Source organism: Hydra viridissima, unplaced genomic scaffold (assembly GCF_058129835.1).
Source record: "Hydra viridissima isolate aposymbiotic clone 2 unplaced genomic scaffold, HvirCarnegie_v1 scaffold_1, whole genome shotgun sequence".
NCBI classification, from domain to species: Eukaryota; Metazoa; Cnidaria; class Hydrozoa; order Anthoathecata; family Hydridae; genus Hydra; species Hydra viridissima.
Window position 1 is genome coordinate 24,079,821 of NW_028324300.1, and position 8,475 is coordinate 24,088,295.

The window sequence follows — 8,475 nt, forward strand, 5'->3', positions numbered from 1 at the left end:
CTTAACACTGATGTCTGACGGCTGGACGACCATAAGAGGCGATCACATAGTGAATTTTTGTATTAAATCGCCCGATCAGAAGCCTTTTTTTTACACCTCAATAAATACATTCGGAATCATTCAAAATTCATCTGCAGTTGCCGCAGCAATCTTTCAAGTTATTGAGAAGATTGGCTCACAAAAATTTACCAGTTTCATAAACAACAACGCTCCTGTTATGAAATTAGCGTGGAGGATCATCGAGGAGAAATATCCACACATTTCGGCTAGCGGATGCGGAGCTCATGGAGTCAACTTGCTTGTGAAGGACATAGTTTCTACAACTGAGGCCACAAAAACAGTCAAAGATGCAGAGAAAATTATCAAATATGTGAAAAATCATCACATCGTGAAAGCAAAGTTTGATGAAAGACGAATTGCAGCAAATATTTCTCTTTCATTGTCCATGTCTGTATCTACACGATGGTTTAGTTATTATGAATCAATGAGCAGTCTCCAGTTATCAAAATACGTTCTTATTAAGTTGGTAGACGAAGGAAGTACATTACTGAAGGAAATTCAACCAAAGAATACATCGGCTGATGTTATGGCGTTGATAAAATCTAACCCATTTTGGGAACGTCTCTTCAAGCTTGTCAAAAGAATTGAATTTCCTTCCAACGTGATCGGAAAGCTAGAAAGTGATGAAGCTCCTTTGTCTCTTGTGTATGATTACTTTGGTCAAATGTACAATTTATATATGGACGATAAAGACATACAACAAAAAGTGCAATCTCGCCTCGATTTTCTCCTTACACCAGGTATTGGAATTGCTTTCATATGCCCAAAAATGCCGCAGAAGGTTTATATTTGAATGAAGATAAAGCCGATTTTATCACAGCTACAGTTGAATTCGCCAAAAAGATCAAACCTGAAATTGCTGACACTGCTGAGGATGAATTGATTGCTTTTATAGGAGAAATGGCTGCGCTGCCTGAGAGAAGAAAGAAAACAATATTCAAGATGAACGCGCGAAACTATTGGAACATTATCCGTCGCGATAAATAATCTGCTCTTTACGAAATTGCTAAGCCTATTAACGAAATGATCTGCTCATCGGCTACAACAGAAAGAGCTTGGTCGACCTTTCGATTTATTCACTCGCGAAAAAGAAATCGCCTACGAACGAGAGAGTTGAAAAGCTGGTATTCTTGTTTACCAATAGCGTGCTGATGGACACAAATGACAAGACTGATTACATTCTTGAAGTAGGTGCAATTCTCAATGAAATTGAATGTCAAGAAATCACCGAATAGGCGCCAGCATTATATTTTTTTTATTACTGTAAGAATCTTTGAAAACTCCTATTGTTACTAATCACTGAATTTTTAATAAAGTTAAAATATTAAAAATTTTTTTGCTGATTTCAAAAAATCGTCTGCAAAGCAGAAAAATTTTGTCGGCGCAGACGTCAGCGCAGACAAATTACACTGGCTGCGCATATCTGCGAAGATCTGCGCAGACAGTCCGAATTCTAGTTTCAAAAAAAGATAAAGAAAGTTTGGAATTAGAAAAATTATTTAATACATTTATTGACGAATTTTTATTGAAGGGTATGAATTTTGTTGGATTGGTTAACAGAAAATGTAAAGAGTGGAAAATCGATAATTTGCTAAAAGAGCTTTTGTTACAAGAAGGGAGTAAGTACGATGAATTTATCAGGAATATAGCAACTGGCGTTAAGGATGAATTTCTTATCCGTTTTTATAAAGCCAAATATGAACAGGATTATCTAAAATATCAGGAAATATTACCTTTAATGAAGAGTTTAACCATAGAAGAGAAGGGTAGACTTGATTTTGCTTTAGAAGAGGAATCAGAAGTAGTTCAATGAGCTTTTACCAAAAAATGGAGAGAAAATACGGGTCAAGAGGTAGAGATTGAATGGATCCAAAAATTGTTTAACAGACAGGAAGAAATTGGAGAGCCTTTAATTTCTTAGCGAAGACAAGTCATTATCGGAGCTTTAATAGATTCAAAACATACAGAGGAGATTACTAGCGGAGATTTTAGCGATATAGAGAATGACTTTAATGCATCTTGCGAACTATACTTCGAACTTAAAGAATGTTCAAACATGTATCTTGTATCTTAAACATCAAGAATTTTGATAGAACTTTAAGTAATATATTTAAAAATCTGACTCATATTTCAAGTTTTCTTTTGCTTTCTGAAAGTTTTGAATTATTAAGGTTATCTGAGGAATGGTTATATCCAACCAAAGATTGATATATACTTTTTACTAAGTAGAGAATATTTTCCAACTTTTGGAGAGAATTTCCCTGATTTCATATTGACATGATAAAAAATTGGTTCGTTATGCTAATGCAAGGGTAGATAAAGTTGACTCAGAAGAGCTATATAAGATATATGGCGGAATGAAAGTAGGGTTTATCGGAGATAATGAACTAATATCAAATAAAAGAGTGTTTTCGATAAAAACAGTGGCAATTCCGTTGAATAGATATGTACGTTTTTTAAATTTTGGTTTTGCATGTAGTTCTATTTTACGAGCGTTTTCGCTGATTTTTGAAGGTAAATTTGAACATATGGACGAAAAGAATACCCAAGTGGAATTGAAACCATTTAATACAAAAGGCGGGTACATTGAAGAATTCGGAAGTAAGTTTCGGCCAAACCCCGACTACATGTTCAGGATGTTCATCCAACCAGGTTTTAACGACCCTGATCTACCAAGTTGATATGGTCTATCTCTATTTATTTTCCCCATCAAACGTTCATCTGACAATAGAATGTACACAAGTGACATGTGGTGTCTTTGGTGACAGGGTGAGCTCTCCTTTATGCGCTGATTACGTAGTTAACCAACACTGGCCCCTCAGATTTGGTCAAAAAAACGAAGGGACGCAGTTTTTTGACCATACGGGCTTTTGCGTTAATCTTGTCTCTGAAGGCTGTTCTTGGAATGACATAATTCTTTTGGTTTTAAAATTGATTAAAACCTTATCAAGAAAGCCTAAAAGTAGAAAAAAATTAATAATAAAAAAAAATATTTCTAAACGATTTACTTTTTTTTTATATTTAATGATTTAATTTAAAAATATATTATAACTGTTCAATTATATGCTTAAACATTTTCTTTAATTAACCTTAAAACAAAAAAACGGTGTTGTATTATGATTTACAAAAAATTAAAATTACAATTAGACTGACAAAGATTTAATTGCTTATTACATGGCTTTTTTTTTTTTTAAATAAAATCGACCAATACACGGATTTATTTATGTGTCAGAATTTATATTTCATGATAAGGACAAAAAAAGTCATTTGTTTTAAAAAAAATTTTGATGCCGATTACAAGCAAGGCGGTTATATTGCTTTCAGTGCTCGCCACCATCCCACCATCCACCACCCTACGCCTACTTTTTGCATTCACCCCCACTAACTTTTTTTTATAAGATACTCCTGAATCCTAGTAACACCCTGAAAAAGAAAGAAAATAAATTAGATTTTAAATAATATGTATTTTTGAGTGATTATCCAAAAGCTTTAAAAAATGTTGTCATTAAGCATAAGGGATTTTTAGAACGGTTTTTTTTTTTCCAATAAATTTTGTGCCTTAATTTTTAATGTTACCAAAGTCAAATCTTCGTCAGTTTTAAAGAGAACGTCAAAGTTTTTTTTAGATACAACTTGAAATTTCCAGCAATTAGTTTTTGCTCTGCATGTTTTGAAGTGGTGAAAGCTTGGTTGTATGGCGAACACTGGGTGTTTTACCCTATCTTTTTTAATATGTAAAGCCCAAAGTTTGTATGCGTGTGTGTGTTTGTGGGTATGTTCTTTATACAAATCCACAGTTTTGAACCGATCTGTACCAAATTCTGCACACAGTCCCAGGGAAGGTTTTTGGCAAGGTTTAATCTAAAAGGGCTAAACTTATAATCGCCGTCCTCAGTATATTTTATAATATAATAAAACTCAACAAGTGTTCTATTAATGTGTAATGGTAGCACTCTTATTCTTATAACTTTTTTATAATACAAATGATATTCTCTTACGCTTCTTGCAGTGTTCAATACTTTTTATTTCAATTACTCCTCTTTCTTTTATATCTTCTTTTATTACAAATATCTCTTCTTTAGTTAAATCTTCTAGTTATTCTCCAACGATCAATATTAAAATCTTATTTTCTCCTTTTATTCAACTGCGTATTAAACTGCTTATTCCTCAAAATACTCTTCTCATCACAAAATTCTTTTTCTTCTTTAAAATCCTCTTTAAATCTCATAAAAATTCTTTCTCTTAAAATCCTCTTTAAATCTCTTAAGGGGGAAAGTCCCTCAAAAAATTATTTTTTAAAGCAAAGCATTTACAAAGTTGTTATATGTTTTAAATAAAACTATATTAAAAATCAAAAAGTTCTATCATAAAATATAGCACCATGTTGCCATGATAACCTGGTAACTAAGGAAAAAAGGGAAACTAGTTCCTTCACCCTGGCAAAGATTGTAGTCAATCAGAAAGTCATTATTAGCTATTTTTTTCCCAGTTTATTGATGAAAGATAGATCTATGCAATAAACAGACAGTTTTTGTTAACAACTTTTCTGTCAGGTGGTAGCCATGTTTAATTTTTGCTTTTTTTTTAAGCACGAAAATTATAAACGTTTTCTAAATTTTTTTCTGTTTAAAAAACATTTCAAAAAAGTTGTCTGCTTATTCTATACATCTTTATGAGAGTAACACTTTCTAAAAAATTTCATAAAAATCGGTCAAACGGTTTTCAAGATACTTCTGCCGGGAGGTTAAAAACCTGCGTTCTGAGAAAAATGACAAATAAGAGAAAATTAAAATGAAAAACATTATAAACTAACAGTAATACAAGAAATATAATATAAAAAAGCATATTATTATTAGTTTTTAATCATAAACACCAGCCCCATACAAACTTCATTCTTTCTGTTCAAATTTGTCAGATTTTTTATGTTTGCGGCCTCTTAAAATCATTCTTCGTTTCTTGATCATGTCTTTGTTTTTATATACTGACATGCTGACTCTTCTCTGGTTCAAGTAATTGCATCCAGAAATGATATACTGTCCTGGTATCATACAAAGTTTTTCAAATATAAGGATACTAGACTTTAATCCTATATTAAAGACTCCAATAGCATATTAAAGTCCAAATTTTAGTTGTGCAAGGGAAACATATTTGGACAATTACAGATTTGTAGCTTGAAAGATGACTTAAAATGAGGAATTTTCAAATATGAAGTTTTGAAATATGACTTGTAGCTTGCGTTTCTAATAAAACTGAAAAAAAATAATGCAAAAAAAGGGGTTTTATTGATATTTTTCCTGTAACCAGGGACGTTTCTAGGGAAAAATGACACAAAGATGACCATACAAAAATGTAATTTATTTAACAAAAAGTTTTGCTTTTTAAAAACTGTTTTCACCATTCAATTTCTTAATAATTTTACTTTCATATTAGCAAAAAAAAAAAAAATCATAAAATTCCTAAATTTTGAGGGACTTTCCCCCTTAAAAATCCATTCTCTTAAAATTCTCTTTTAAATCTCTTCTTCAAAAGAGACGATCTCTTTATCTCTAACTCTTCTTAACCCCCTTCGATTCTTTTCTTTTTTTTTTGAGCTTTTATAGTCCTCCATTACTATTTGTTTCGTTGCTATATCTACTTATCATTAATTTACTTGATAGGTAAATAGGTCTTTTCTTAATCGTTGTTTTTTTTACTTTTGCTTCATTACGTTTAATCTTTTATTTATATGGCATAATGAATAAGTCTCTGTATGTATGTCTTTTCGCTGTTTTTAACTTTTCTCCCTCCTCACATTATGTATGTATCTATATATTCAACTACATTTACAATTAATAAACTAATTTGAAAAATGATTGAATTAAATACGTCCATTTTTAATTCTTTAATGTTTGTCCCATTCAATGAGACATACTTAATGAATGGGACAAATGTCATGCTCCAATAAAACTTTCTTTTTACCAATAGCCAAATGCAAATCCAATTTTTTTGTTTTACTATATCATTGAACAAGAGTTAGTGGTTGTCAAACATATTTAAATATATATATATTTAACAAATTTATCTACGTTTAAAAAGTATTTTGCTATAACTGTCCCATTCATTGAGGTTTTCCCCTATAGACACAAGCGCCTGCAATAGGAGGTGTTTCCAAACTGAACTCTTTCGCTGTTGTAGTAGACCGGACTTTTTGAATAGTCTACAACCTCAACTGGAGGGGGTTGTGCATAAGAGTCAAAAGATATTTTTTTATCACCATATTTGTACCAGCAGATCCAATGAAAGCCATTTGTACTTGAATCTCCTGTATTGACTATTCCACATTTTTTTTTTTAGGTGCTTCAGCGCACCCATATGAATTAGGTCTTTCAGACCCATAAGAATTAGTCTTTTTTTGTCAGCTCATCTCTGACAAAAACGCCTTTAAAGTTTTTTATTTTTTAGTTTTTTTGCTGCCTCTATCAGCTGAAAGTTTGTAAGAGGGTCATTTGGCAAATTTATTCCCTCTACATTTATAAATTTGTCACTCATTTTTTTATTTTGTTGTTTTTTAAATTTCACTTGTGAAATTCATGATTTTTTAATTTGTAATGCCCGTACGCAAAAGTGTGTATTCCGTCTTCCAAGATAACTCTTTTATCGTCATCTGCACTGAGTGCAACCTTATTAATTTCTTCTGTGTAAACTTCGTGTAAATTGGATCTTATAACGCTCATGCTCCTTACCTGCTCATTTTTGTTGAGTAGATAATCTTTAAAAACTTCATGTGTTATGCATTTTTTAACATTTTTCTTCACCCCTTTGCATTTTTTGTAATCTTTTTCATGTAGTTTGTAAGAATACAACATTGATCTGAATCCAACAAATTCTCAATCTGTTTTCCTGAGGTTTCATCTTTAAACATTCCTATCACCTTTTTGTTTGCACCCACCTTAAACCCAAAACTGTTAATTACAGGATGGTCTTTATCAAATTCGCTAGTGCCGAATTTGTTCTCAACATCATTTGTAATGTCTTTCTAAAAATCATCCGTTTTTATTTCATATATCAAAGAGTCTATATCTGTCAGAAGCAGCTTTGCCCTATCAGAATACATTTTCCTTATGTAGTCATAATGAAATTCAAACATGAGTGTCTTGCTCAAATCCAATATGCATATTCCCAAGTAGATCGGTTTGTCATAAATCATCTTTGTTCTTTTCATTCGTATCGCTATCAATTTTTCATCAAATATCTTGTGGTTTTCATAATTAGGTTTAGAAGACAATTTTATGGCTTCTTCCCTTTTTGTTACCAATTTAACATCGACTCATTTTTCAATGTTTTCCATTGTTTTGCCAAACACTGAATTGTTCATCAGCTTGAAAAAGTCTTTTTCAAAGTTGTTCGTTGCTTTAGTTCTCAAGTTTGTATTGAGATCAATGTACTCTTTCAGCCAATATTGCTCTTCAAACTTTATTCCTCTATGTATATTTGCAATCTATAATCCTAACCTTTCATACAGTTTAAGATTCTCATAGTGAATGACATAATTCTTCTTATCTTTCAAGTTTGGAATGGGTTTGTCCACTTTGTCTATAGTCATTCTTTCAGGTGCTAACGAGTAGTCGTTGTAATCGTCATGAAGACTTTTCGGATAACCTAAATCCACTTCTAATATGCAAGGGATAGATTTCCTACTGAAAAAACTTTTGACAGAAGTTGATGACGTCAATGAAAAAAAACAGTTCTTTTGTGCCTGTATATACATAAAATGGCTGGAGTTATAATGCATAGTTAATATGAAGCATTTCAATTTAGCTTCTTAGCACCTTGTATTTGCATGAAAACTTTTTAAGCTTGATAGACTTAAAATGATTTCTGGCCTCGTTTAAAAAAAGAAGAAGCAGTTATGTGTGCTTGAACGTGTTTATTGTATTTTGAAGCCTTCTCATACAAAAGATTTTATAGAAATTTATATGAAGATTATCTTGAGAAAAATCTTAAAGTTCTTATTTACAGAATGTTAGAGTTCTAATTTACGGAAAGAGATATAGCTTAAGTCAGAATATTGGAAGCAATTTTTCTTCTGAAAAAAACTGTCGTAAAAACTAAACTGTCGACAAATTCTCAGAAAAACTATTTGACAAATTCTCAGAAAAAATTTTGAAGTTGAGAACTTTTAATTAAGAAATGAAAAAAAAACTTTTTGGAATGCTTTACAGCATAAAGCGAGGAAGGTCAACAGCATTTTTGGGGCCAAAGATATTTCAACGAATTTAGGGTAACTTTGGGGTGCTGATTCTGAATATGTCATCAGTTTTGCCAGATTGGCTCAAGTTTTTGAGATTTTTTGTGAAATGTGTAAAAAAAAAGACGTAATTTGCTACACGCGCATTAACTTTATTGATATTGTCATGAATACAATAAATTTAACAA

At 31.5% G+C, this 8,475-nt stretch overlaps 1 pseudogene; it reads left to right on the plus strand.

Moving 5' to 3' along the window:
• Positions 1-484: 484 nt before the first annotated feature.
• Positions 485-1,295, plus strand: LOC149894020 (uncharacterized; annotated as a pseudogene).
• The last annotated feature ends 7,180 nt before the right edge of the window (positions 1,296-8,475 follow it).